Source organism: Papaver somniferum, chromosome 9 (genome assembly GCF_003573695.1).
Source record: "Papaver somniferum cultivar HN1 chromosome 9, ASM357369v1, whole genome shotgun sequence".
NCBI classification, from domain to species: Eukaryota; Viridiplantae; Streptophyta; class Magnoliopsida; order Ranunculales; family Papaveraceae; genus Papaver; species Papaver somniferum.
The window spans coordinates 167,650,424-167,662,988 of NC_039366.1; the positions used below are offsets into that span (position 1 = coordinate 167,650,424).

Genomic DNA, 12,565 nt, shown 5'->3' on the forward strand with positions numbered 1-12,565 from the left:
TCGATAATCTTAAATCAAATTGGTTAAGCAACATAATACTTTGATGTTTCTCATCGTCGCTATTATTATTGTTCTGCTGACGTTTCCACAGATCATAGGGTAGTAGCCAGACATTAGTCTTGAGTTGAATGTACTCACCTTATTCCCATGGCTGCTTACAGGTTAAAGTAGGCAGATCCCCTGTATATAGAATAGAGAGGAAGTTGGGTAAAGGTGGATTCGGTCAAGTGTTTGTAGGTAGAAGGGTATCTGGTTGTACAACCCGCACTGGTTCAAATGCCTCTGAGGTACTGTTGAGCAATTTGTATCATGTTGTTTCGCTCTCTTATTTTAACGCGCTGGCGTAGGATAATATTTTATTTGGTAGATCTATAAAAATAGATTTGACTATATAACAAGATTTGTGTTCTTTTAGGTCGCAGTGAAGTTTGAACATTTTAAGAGTAAAGGTTGCACTGACGGCCCGCCTTATGAATGGCAAGCCTACAGGTAATATTTTTACCACTCCTGAAATTCGCAAATTCATAGTACAGTTTTTGAATTTGAATTCTCTCTAACTTTGTATTTGATTGATTATGAAGCTCACTCAAAGGCTGCTATGGTTTGCCATCTGTCCACCACAAGGGTCGCCACGGAGATTATTATGTTATGGTGAGTTTGAATATAGGGTCTCTATATATATGACAGGACTTACTTGTTTTAGCTCATAAAAAGACATGCTTGGGCCTAATCTTTGGGATGCTTGGTGTTCGGATGGCAGGCCGTAAAAAACTGAAACTTTGTTGTCTTCTTTCTTTTTCTTATTATTCGTTTGGCAAAATTTGTTTTTCTTCTCATATTCGCTGCAATTTTTACTGTTTTGTCTTTTTCAGGATGCCTCTAACTAAGGTGGCATGCATTGCCATGGAGGCGATAGCTATTCTTGAGAGAATACACTTGAAAGGGTATTTCCTTAACTTTCTCACTTAAATTTCATATAAATTGCTCAGAATGGGGCCACATGTTTCTTGTTACAAGGTTTTAACCTGTTTTCTTTTGGTTCTTTCCTAGGTTTGTACACGGAGATGTAAAACCAGAAAATTTTGTACTTGGTCGACCTGGAACTGCTGATGAGAAAAAGTTATTCCTAGTAGACCTTGGTTTGGGTATGCCATCTTATATTAACCTCAAGGAAAAAACATGGAAGTCATTTTAAACCTCTTGTCTTAATGAAATATAAGCAATGGGGCCAAAAACCCCAATTTCCCCGTTGAATGTTGCTGTAGTCTCCTAATATGACGTGATTTAGCATCTAGGTGGAAGGGAACCTCATCTAATCAGCATGTCGACTATGATCAGAAGCCAGACATCTTCAGGTTTGTTAGATTTCAATTCTCCTACACATTTGTTCATTACCTGTATTTTAACACTCTTCTTAACAGGGGGACGGTAAGATATGCGAGTGTACATGCACATTTAGGTCGTACGTTGAGTAGAAGGGATGACTTGGAGTCTCTAGCATACACATTAGTGTATCTTCTGATAGGAGGATTACCCTGGCAAGGGCGTGAGGTACATGAATTACCTTTACTCCCATCACTTTAGTAACTCGCCCGAGGCTCTCTTTTCTAAATTCTAATTTTGTATAGGGAGACACAAAAAGTTTCCGTGTTTGCAGAGAGAAGATGTCCACTTCTCCAAAGTGATTGTGCTTTGGCTGCGCTCCTGCGTTTAAACAATTTGTTGAGATCGTTGTGAATATGAATTTTGATGAAGTACCAAATTACTCAGAACTTGTTTCTCTTTTCAAATGCCTTATTGAGCCTTGCAACCCCGTGCTGCCAATCAGTGTTGATGGAGCACTAAAGGTAAGTAACGTGAGTGTCACAAATGATTACTGCTGGCTTAATTATTTTGGACGTAAATGTATTCATGATCTTTTTTGTAACTTTTTTGTGATTTTTGCTTTTATGTAGGTTGTACAAAAGCGCAGAAGGTCTACTGTAAATTTTGAGGACAACGAGCAGCCAAAGAAGAAATTACGATTAGGGGATCCGGCTTCCCGATGGATATTAGTTTATAATCCACGCCTTCCTATGAAGCAAAGGTAAGCTTATGTATGATTTATATATCACACTGTTTGAATCTGATTATACTACATATATAAAAACGTCTGCGAACTTCGAGTGTATCTTTAGTCAATATTGCTCTTGCTTGTGAACTTTGCATTGCGCTAATCCGTATCTTTTGAATTAACAGAAAGTGAAGAACCAACTGGGAAAGGGTAAAAGGAAAAAAACAAAACAAAAAACCCAACTAATTTTTATTTTTTTTTCTGCAGATGCCACTATAATGTATCAGACTTACGTCTTAGCCGTCTTATAGATGAGGGCGTAACCGACAATGGTTTATACATTAGTTGTGTGGCTTCTGATGGACCAAATCAATGGGCTGTTATCATGAATGCAGGAACAGGATTCAGTGACCAGATTCATCTCCTGTCAGATAAGTTTTTGCATCAGGTTTGTCCTCTTACATTATGCAGATGCATACATATTGAGTGGGTTATATCCAATTGCAAATTATGATGATATTCCATTTTTGGTACTCGTCAGGAATATATAACAAATCAATGGAAAAAGAAATTCTTCATCACACCCCTTTCTCGTGCAGCCAATGGAAAATCTTTGGTAGTTATGTCACAAGGTTTCGTTATATCCCTTTGGTTTTCATCTTGTGTATTTTTAATATTTGTTGGTATATCTTTCTAGGCTGTGGAGATTATTGTTCCCAAAGTGACTGTGGAACTCTTTTTTTCTTTGAAATGTTGAATGTTCTTTTACATATTTCGCGTGATATTTCTTTTTTGTAGGAACTTCTTACACCAACCAGTGCTACCAAGTAGATAACTCGTTTCCTATCAAATGGATTAATACAAAATGGAAAGAGGACTACCAAGTGACATCCATGGCTACCTCTGGCAACTGCTGGTGTGTCGTAATGTCCAAGAACACTGGTCTTTCTGACCAGGTAATCATTTCGACTTCAGAAATTCCTAATGGCGTATCTTCTTCCTTTTACCAAATGTTTCCCAGTTATTTGCATGATACATAGTCATATACTGATTATGTGTATCTCTTACATGCATTGTTCAATACTCTAATAAAAAAAGGTTCTGGAGCTTGATTTTCAATATCGAGTGAAGGAATACGACGAAGATGGAGAAGTGGACATAGAATAACGTGTGCCGCAGCTACCCCTGATCAAGTTGCCTTCATTCTTAGCAAAACGAAGGTGAAATATATTCAACAAACAGGTTGGACTGCTGTTTTTCCGACCACCGATCTGGAGGGGTAGGTTATTCTCTTCTCTAACATAACTGAAAAAAATTCCAATAACATAAAAGAACTCCAATAAGGCATTTCCGGAATATATGTTGGAAGCTTTAAATGGTATCATAATCTGTTGATGTCCTAACTTAATGTAAAGCGACCAATTATGATGTTTGACAGATCCTGAACTATGCAAACGTGAATCTTATATAGTCTGTGATTATGACTCTTATTTAGTTACCTATATAGTTGACGAGAATTTTATAATTTTTGCATTTCTCTTTGTTGCAGAGAAAACGGTCCAAGCATCTCTATGCAGAATCAATTTGTTACGGTCGAGCAATTTGTTGATGAGCATTCAAATGTATATAAAGCAGAAGTTGTAAAGGCGAAAGTGTAATTATTTTGGAACTTGAAAATATAAAATGCTTTTGTTTCTCTGAAGTCCAGTCTCTGGTAACGAATGTTATTTCCACCCTCACTCCGTCTAGCATTTTGTGCACCCTCACTTATAATTTTGGGTGAACAACACTTGTGCGTTTTAATAGGTGATTAGAAAAGGTCAATGACAGTGAAATAGAGAAATCATTTTGAAGAAAACCCTGCAAGAATGGAAGTTGGTTTTTATTCTCAACAGGAACAAAATTTGTCAGAATTAGAAGATAATGGTAACAGCAGGAATGTATTAAAAAAAACTAATCTTAAAAAGAAGTACAAATAATTTCGAGTTACATGATCTCTTTTCACAGCTAACTCTGCGCTTCTGTATACACGTAATTAGCTGATGTTATTATTAAATTTTTTTGATGATTAAGATAATAATTGTAAAACTAATAATTTCACTACATTCATTCTCATGAATATCCATTCCCTGGCAAAGAATGTGGGAATTAAACTAAACAGTCTGTGGGCATTATCAACAAGTATCTGTATGTTTAAGAAAGAAATAAGCTTTGATGTTTTTTTCTCCCTGAACACATGGTGCAGCATGTGAACAGTGTTTCAACCCAAAATTAACTCAATCCATATAAAAAGATGATGTGGTCCAGTGGTCATCCTATATCATTTCCGTCCAACCAATGAAAATTATGACATTATAGTTTCATAATAAAAATCATCCTTTACATTCTTTTCTTGATATGATGTTGATAGTAGTGGATCACTCATCATGATCATATAAGACTCTTAGTTGTGCACCAAGTAGTGCATCCAATATGCTTTTACATAGTAGCAAAATAAAAGGTTTGAGGTTCTAAGGTAGGTAAGTTAAAGTGAGAAGACATAACCATAAAGTTCTTGGCAAAACAAAATAAAGAGGAAAGAGTTGGGGGAAAAAGCCATAAAGTTTCATCTACACCTTTCTATGTTGTTCCTAACTGGTTGTATAAATTGTTTATTGAGCTCAAAGGAAGAAAAGGAGGCAGGAAGTGGTGGTGGTGGTGGTCAGGGTGGTCTTAGGGTTCGTTTTCTTTTAGACAGCACGTGGAAATTTTACACTGAGCTGTTTTCTCTACTCCTGCTGGTCATTCTTGGGTTCCAAAGTCCCAATTAAAGGAGGCAGTTGGACTCATTACTGTTTTTCCTCTTCAAAACTTCATAACAAGACTAGTTATGAGTTTTATATTTTTGCTTTCTTTCATAAAGAATGAGAGAATGTGAGACGGTAGATTCGCATCATAACATGAAATACTAGTTAGTTAGTAAACCGTTCTTAATTCTGAGTAGCACCTATGGCCAGAATTTTATATGATAAAGGGAAAATGGACCGTAAGTTAAATATGTCTTTTATTAAACTCATTAATAAAAAGAAAGATTCAGCTACAACCAACACTTCTAGGCCTATAAGCTTCATGTTAAACCAAGACTTCTAGGCCTATAAGCTTCATGTTAGAGCACTGCTCGGTCGAATTCGCAAGCGTTGTTTTTCTCAAGCTTGTTTGTTAAATTTAGTTGATCAAAATTTTATACTTGATTTCTAATCTATTTATAGTTATGTCTCAAATTATGATAGAATGTGTGGTTGAGCTTTAAACTTCACGGCATTCACCAATTGAAGACGAAGATCTACTGAGGAGCTTAAAGGAACTTCATCAACAAAAGGTATGTGGAGACTAAAACTTATCTATCACTCAGAAGTCTATTTTATTCTATCTTCTAATGAGATTAAGTTGTATAACTATATAGACTTTTACATTATACATATTTGATATTCCGAGCAGAGTTTATCTCGCTTATCTATTTCTCGAAATATGTATTGGAAGCTTTTTGCTTTAGCTATGTTCATCGTATTCTTGACGAGTTTAGTTGGAAACAATTTATTTGTTGGAAACTAAATATAATGTCAATACATGATCATGTGAAAATTACCTTGAACATCTTATATGATTTGTGTGAGACAGTCATTTGATGTTAGCTTGAAAAGTTTCGTATTGATCATTCGATCACTTGAAAATTACTTGAAGCTAATGGTTTGTGTGAGACAACCATTATCGTCTTCCAAGGATGTTTCAATGACTGAAATGAGAGTTTAGAACAATTACTCATGTCTGAATACAACGCGGTATGCATACCTAGTATGTGATCTGTATTGTGATGATTCAGGTCTGAAACTCTTGTTTGCGTACCTAGTATGCGAACGGATTTACCTGAGAAGGTCCGGAACTCTTGATTGCGTACCTAGTATGCGAACGGGTTTACCTGAGTTGGGTCATGGATGGTTGCTCGCGAACCGGGTTTGCGAACGGCTTGGCTAGGCCAAGGTCCGGAGCTGCTGTTCGCGTACCTGGTTGGCGAACACAGTTGTGAAGTTCTGGAATCAGTCATGTATGATTGTCATACTCATGAACTAAAACATTTATGATCTAAGGAATGCAATCTTTGTAAACCGTGGCTTAATGTTCATGAATTGATTCTTATATAAGTACTTTGTACGATTACGAATTAAAACGATTTCAATTCAATTTGTTCATATATATTTCTATGAGATAGTGAACAATTGAACAACTCTATTTGAAACGCAATTATATTCATTTGATTATCTTTCATGATTGATTTATCTTCATATTTGATATAGAAGTGTTAGATGAATATAGCTAAGATAAAAGTGTACATATGGCTAACTTCGGGTAACTATTGTTGAGCCAACTCAATATACATGTTTAGGTACGGTAACCAGCGATGGAACCAGGATTTTAGGTCCGGGGGGCTAAATTTTTTTTCCCACCAATACACTGTAATATGCGACCTGACATGCTTCTTTTTATTTTCTACATATCAGGTTTCAAGTTGAGAGTTCTCCCCTTAACACAATTCTCGGAAGTAGCTGCGTCTTATTACACATCTGTTTTTGTCCTTCTGGAATTTTTCTTCGCTCTTATACCATTTTTAATATATTTGTATTCGGCTATTCGCCGATGGAGAATAAAAAAAACTAACCAACTAAGCAGTGATAATCTACTTAAATTGTGTGGCCAATTAATATAGAAATTAGGGGGAGAGTCATTATGTTACTCTTCGCACCCTTTTGCATAATTACCATACACGAGCAGTAAACACAAGAACTGAAACATTTTATATACTTAAACTGGCATCAAAGTCTCCTCTCGGATGTAGGATTGTGGAATCTATTGGTAGCAGAGAATGGTAACCCTGTGTAATCTTTTCTTTTCAGTTATGAATTTAAAAGAAAAATAAAAAGGAAAATGACTAATGTTTTGACTGACCCATAGCAAACAGTATGAATACGTATTTAGTTGGTTAGCTAAATAACTAATTTTAAGAAATTGCATGAATACGTGTTCTTTACTTTAGTTTCTGAACTAAGGTATCAATCAGGCCTTCGGCCTGGTCTCAACCTCTCGTGCGCCTTTAGCGCGTTGGACTTCATGATTTGGTCACTCTTCCGGCAGTTCGTTTGGATCCTAGGATGTTCAAGATGGTTAAATTGAAATGAATTAGGATTAGCACGATAAACTACTTATTTAGAAAAATTGAATGTCGCGTCCGAAAGACTTCAGCTCATAATTTTGCAGCGAACTTAAAATGTTTACAAATTCCGCACTTAATTATTTGGTAATTAACAATAGATTGCAAACATGATTTGGTCGCACTTTTGGCATATCCAAATCCTTTCTGCTCATTGGATGTACTTAATGATATTTGGACGGCTGAGATATTTGTTATATTAAGATCCTCCTAGTGGGACCGTGTTTTCAAAGAAATCTATTTGAATTACTATCACCGAGAATTATATCTTCCTAGTGGGCTAACTCAAACTTGTACCTGGGCTAAATTCCACAAATGTTAAAATTTTCATTCACAAAACAGCTTTTTAGGAATTTTGGGGTGGGCTTCAGCCTAGGTAAGCCACCCCCTAATACCGTCCCTGACGATAACCCATATCTAAATGAAGGTATATTTCATTTGTGTGTAACGATCTAAGACCATCTATCGGTGGAGATTGATTGCTTTATTTTTAAGCAGACTTAGCTTGAATCTTAAATCAGGTTTTCATCTAACGGAGAATATTGAATGCTTTGTTACTAAGCTATCTTATTAGCTTTGATTAAAAGCAACCCTGATTTGAAAAACTATATAAGGGAGAACGCTAGCAATGGGAAAACCTAATACACACACTTATATGTGTTCCTAGTTGCGTACTAGAGTCGATTCTCCTTTAACCTAGGTTTTTCCAAAACCATTATAGGTTAACGACTTGAAGACTTCATTGGGATTCGTGAAGCCAGATCCAACTATTATCTCTGTAGTTGCATATTCTGATCTTACTTGTTCTATCGTATTGAGTTTTATTTCCCTAAGATTTACTCGAGACTTATCTTCGATAGGTAAGATATAAAAATTAATCACAACAATTTTTCGTCTCAGACTCTTGTAATTCCGCAATAACTTATCTTGTTAATCGGTTGGGTTATTGTGAGGTGACTAATATTTCTAGACTGCTCTTCGGGAGTATAAGACCGGATTATTAGTTGGTTCATGTTCACCTTGATTTTATCAAAAGACGAAACAAAAACCGAATAAAGAAAATAAACATATCTGTGGGAGACAGATTTGTTTATAAGTCTTCGACTTTGGTTCGTAGAAACTCTTAGTTGTGGGTGAGATCAGCTAAGGAAATCAAGTGTGCAGAATCCGGCGTGGTTCTAGAGGCGTAAGGAACGTGACTGTACCTTAATCGATGTAAGACTTGGTTAGGGCTCAACTACATTCAATTCTGAAGTTAACTTATAGTAGGCTAGAGTCTGTAGCGGCTTAATACAGTGTGGTGTTCAAATAGGGACTAGGTCCCGAGTTTTTCCTGCATTTGTGATTTCCTCATTATCAAAATTTCTGGTATCTGTGTTATTTCTTTTCTGCATTATATTTTTATATAATTGAAATATCACAGGTTGTGCGTAGTTCAATCAGTTGATAAATACGACCTTGTTTGTTGGATAGAACTTTATTGACACTTGGGCGTTGGTCTTTGGTACTGTCCAAGTTATTTCTCATATCAATCAGGCTCGCAGATTTCTATCTGTTTGATTTGCTGATTGTATTGAGAAACAGATATAAACTCTTTGATATAATTCTTGATTGAGTCTCACTTTTAAGTTCGTGCTCTCGTAATTACATTGGAGTTTAGTCCATACGGATTTCCAAACGAATTATTGGGTGTGGTTGTTATACCCCCGCTTTTTCACTTCATAAGTAATTTCTACAACATAATTTAAATAAAAAACAAACAAATGGCAAACAGAATGAGAATGGTGATACCAAGTTTTATTTCAGATGCTTGGGCCTTAGGGTGCATTAACTAAAAATAAGCAGATACTTGATGGTATCTTGATAGCTGACGAATGCATTGACAGTAGATTGAAACCACAAAATCATAGTATTTTTTGCAAAATAGATATGGAAAAGGCTTCTGATAACATCATCTGGAATTTCTTTTTTATATCATTTTGAAGAACTATGGCTTTAGTTGCAAATGGATTAAGTAGATGATCTGATGTGTAACAACAACTCAACTCCCAGTACTTGTCAATGGTGTAGCTACAGATAGGATAAGACCTATTGAAGGGATCAGGCAAGGTGATCCCTTGTCACCTTTTTTATTCATTTTAATAGTAGAGATCTTAAGCAAGCTTTTGGAAGATGCAAATAGTGAAGGAAGGATCAATGAATTTCAGGTGGCAAGGGGTGGTACTATAATATATCATCCAATTGCAGATGATATTATTATCTTTCTTAATGCAGGTAAGAATGAAGTTAAAAGGTTACATGTTGTTCTTCTGTTCTTTGAAATTCCGACAAGACTTAAGTTAAATTTTTAGAAGACTCTATTACTAGCATTGTCACACATGATGTGGTTGAAGATTTGGCTTTGGAACTTAGGTGTGCAATCATAAAATTCCTTTAATCTATCTAGGCATGCCAGTGGGTGTTTCAAGAAGATATGCAGTTGTGCTGACGTGCTTATTGATAGAATAAAGAGGAAGCTAGCACCTTGGAAGAGGAAATTTTTGAATAATGTAGGTAGAACCACCCTTATTCAAAGTTCGTTGGAGAGTTTACCAATCTAATGCATGTCTCTACTATATCTTTCAGCATCCAGGGAGAAAAAACTTAGTTCTATTATACACAAGTTTTAATGGAAAAAGGTTCGTAAACCAAAAGCTTAATGTGGATTTGGTATAAGGAATCTAAGGCTTGTGAACAATTCTTTTTTTACTGACACAGTGGCATTGAAGATATGCGAAAGAAAAACATGCTTTCTGGAGAAGAATTATGTGTCGAAAAAGTGTAACTGATGAAAACTTTCTAGTTCCTTTACATTCAAATACTTTCATTGGCAGAAGCATGTGGTTGGTGATTTGCAGGTTAGGACTGAATTTCATAATAATGTTAAATTGAGAGTTTTGGGTGGAAAAAACATTAGATTGTGGCATGAATGGTGGATAACAATGAATCATTGAAATCAAAACTTCCTAGATTACTAAAATTAAGCTTGCAAAAATATCTTAGTGGGACAAAGGTGATGGGTCCGTCTTGGCTTCTAAACTTCAAGAAAACATTAAATTCCGCCGAAAGAATTGATATGTTTGAACTAATAAATGAACCTAATTTAGTGAACATCTAGACAAACGAAGATGATTACTTGGAAGGTGAATTCATTGCAAGGAAGCTTCATGAGACTCCATGCAGGGATCAAATTATTGCAGACTTTGACGAGCTAGGTTTTAATATTTAAGCAAGTTATGACTAAAGTTCTTTTCATTGCTTGGCATGCACACTTCATAATATTGTTCTGATGAGAAGTTTGTTACGTAGTATAGGTGTAAATATTGATAACACCCGTCGTGTATTTTACAACAGAGAAGAAGAAAATGCTTATCATTTCTTTATTCACTGTAGTTTTGTCAGAAAAAATTGGAGTTACTTCTTTGAGACATTGAAGATAGATTGGGCAATGCCTTTTGAAGTATCCTGTAAGGACCCGCAACTAGGTCAATCTAGTTTGACTTGTAAAATGACAATTACGCCGCGTAATGACAATTCATGTACCTAACGAGAAAGATATGATATTCGGAAGTTAAAATTCGAAAAAAGATTAACTTAAGTCAATCCGCATTGATTTCGGGTTTGAATAATTTTCAGCATAATATTATTTTAGTGTCGATTATTAAATAATAATTTAATTACTTAGCTTAATTATGTAGGTGTAAACATGATGTAATAATATCGTTTCTGGTAATACATAAAACTATAACTCTTTAGTAATCATATCAGTCCATTAAATTAAATCATATTACTATCAATCAAAACCATATTACCGTCAATTAAATTAAATCATATCAATCCATTTGAAAACAGATGAAGAAGAAGTGTCATCTTATTTTGTTGTATTGAACCTTTTCGGCCTTCAGCAAAGTTGTAGATCTCTGCAAACCTTTCAAATGTCATATAATATCACCCGATTTGGGTGAGTAGATTTATTTACGACGTAATTGGTGAATAATGGGTTATAGAAACATCAATAGAATTAAAAATATTAGTTAAATCACTTAGTTATAGTTATGAACTTGTATGATATTGTGCTATGAAAATTGTATGAGCCTATTGTCTAGATTCTTAGAGTGCTTGTGTGATTAACAATTAGTTTATATTAGCAATGACGGATTCAAAGAATGATAAAGTAGATTATGGATCTCGAGGTATGTATGGCTTGTCATCAAAATATGTGGGAACGTTTATAAACTTCTTGTAATAATTAAATAGTTTATTATATTATCTGTGAGCATGATGTGCCTTATTACCTACGAGCATGGTTGATGTATCTTGGATGTGTATGTTGTATAATATGGATTGTCTAATTTTTCCACAAGGAGTATCCGTGTTCTCCAAAGGTACTTGCTAAGTTGAATTGTGGCGAATATATATAGGTGCGGAAGGGCACACAATACGTGATGTCGTACACCATTATATCTACATAGTATATTATTGACCGCATAATATTGTACTTGATTGTTAAATCTTTTAGAGTTTAATGGTAGTTTTCAGAATCATGATTTGTATGGGCAGTTCATGTGGATGGGGCTAATATCTGATGTTGGAGTTATTATAGCACTGTCTTTTCCAATGAGCAGGGAAAGGTTAGTGTAACATATTTTAGTTTGTTCTAGCGTCACCTTTGTGGATCATTGGAAGTGACCTTTCATGGATATCTAAATGGTTTTATAAGTGTTAGTGGGGATCTCTGTTATGGTCGTTCAAAGAAATATTTTATTGATTTTTGAAATATAAAATGTCAGATCTTTAAAAGAATGGGTCATTATGCTAGTAGGTGTTTTTTTTTCTATGTACACCGCTCAACAATATTTCTCAAAATGTTTTTTTTTCTTCAAATTGTTCGACGATGGCTTTTAGAAAAATGTTGCTTTTATAGTGATGATCCATTTGGTTCTTCTTTTGCAACAACTTAGCTCTTCGATTATGATGCTTCAACACACTGGCGATAAGAACCTTTTAAAAGAGTACTCTTCTTATGATGGACATGGCAAGGTTAAGGTGGGAAATGGTTAGACTTTTTTTATTTATTTAACGAATACATCTACTTTACAAATACCTAAAGTATTTAAATGTCGGATAATGTTCTATAAATGTTAAAAATCAAACATAACGTACTATTTGTTGTTATGTTTACAAAGCATGTACAACTGTTGTTATTTTGTGTTTGATCCTCGAGTTTATGA

The 12,565-nt window shown here is 35.0% G+C and overlaps 1 pseudogene; it reads left to right on the top strand.

Annotated features, from left to right (window-relative positions):
- The first annotated feature begins 232 nt into the window (after positions 1 to 232).
- LOC113313738 lies at positions 233 to 3,695 on the top strand (annotated as a pseudogene).
- The last annotated feature ends 8,870 nt before the right edge of the window (positions 3,696 to 12,565 follow it).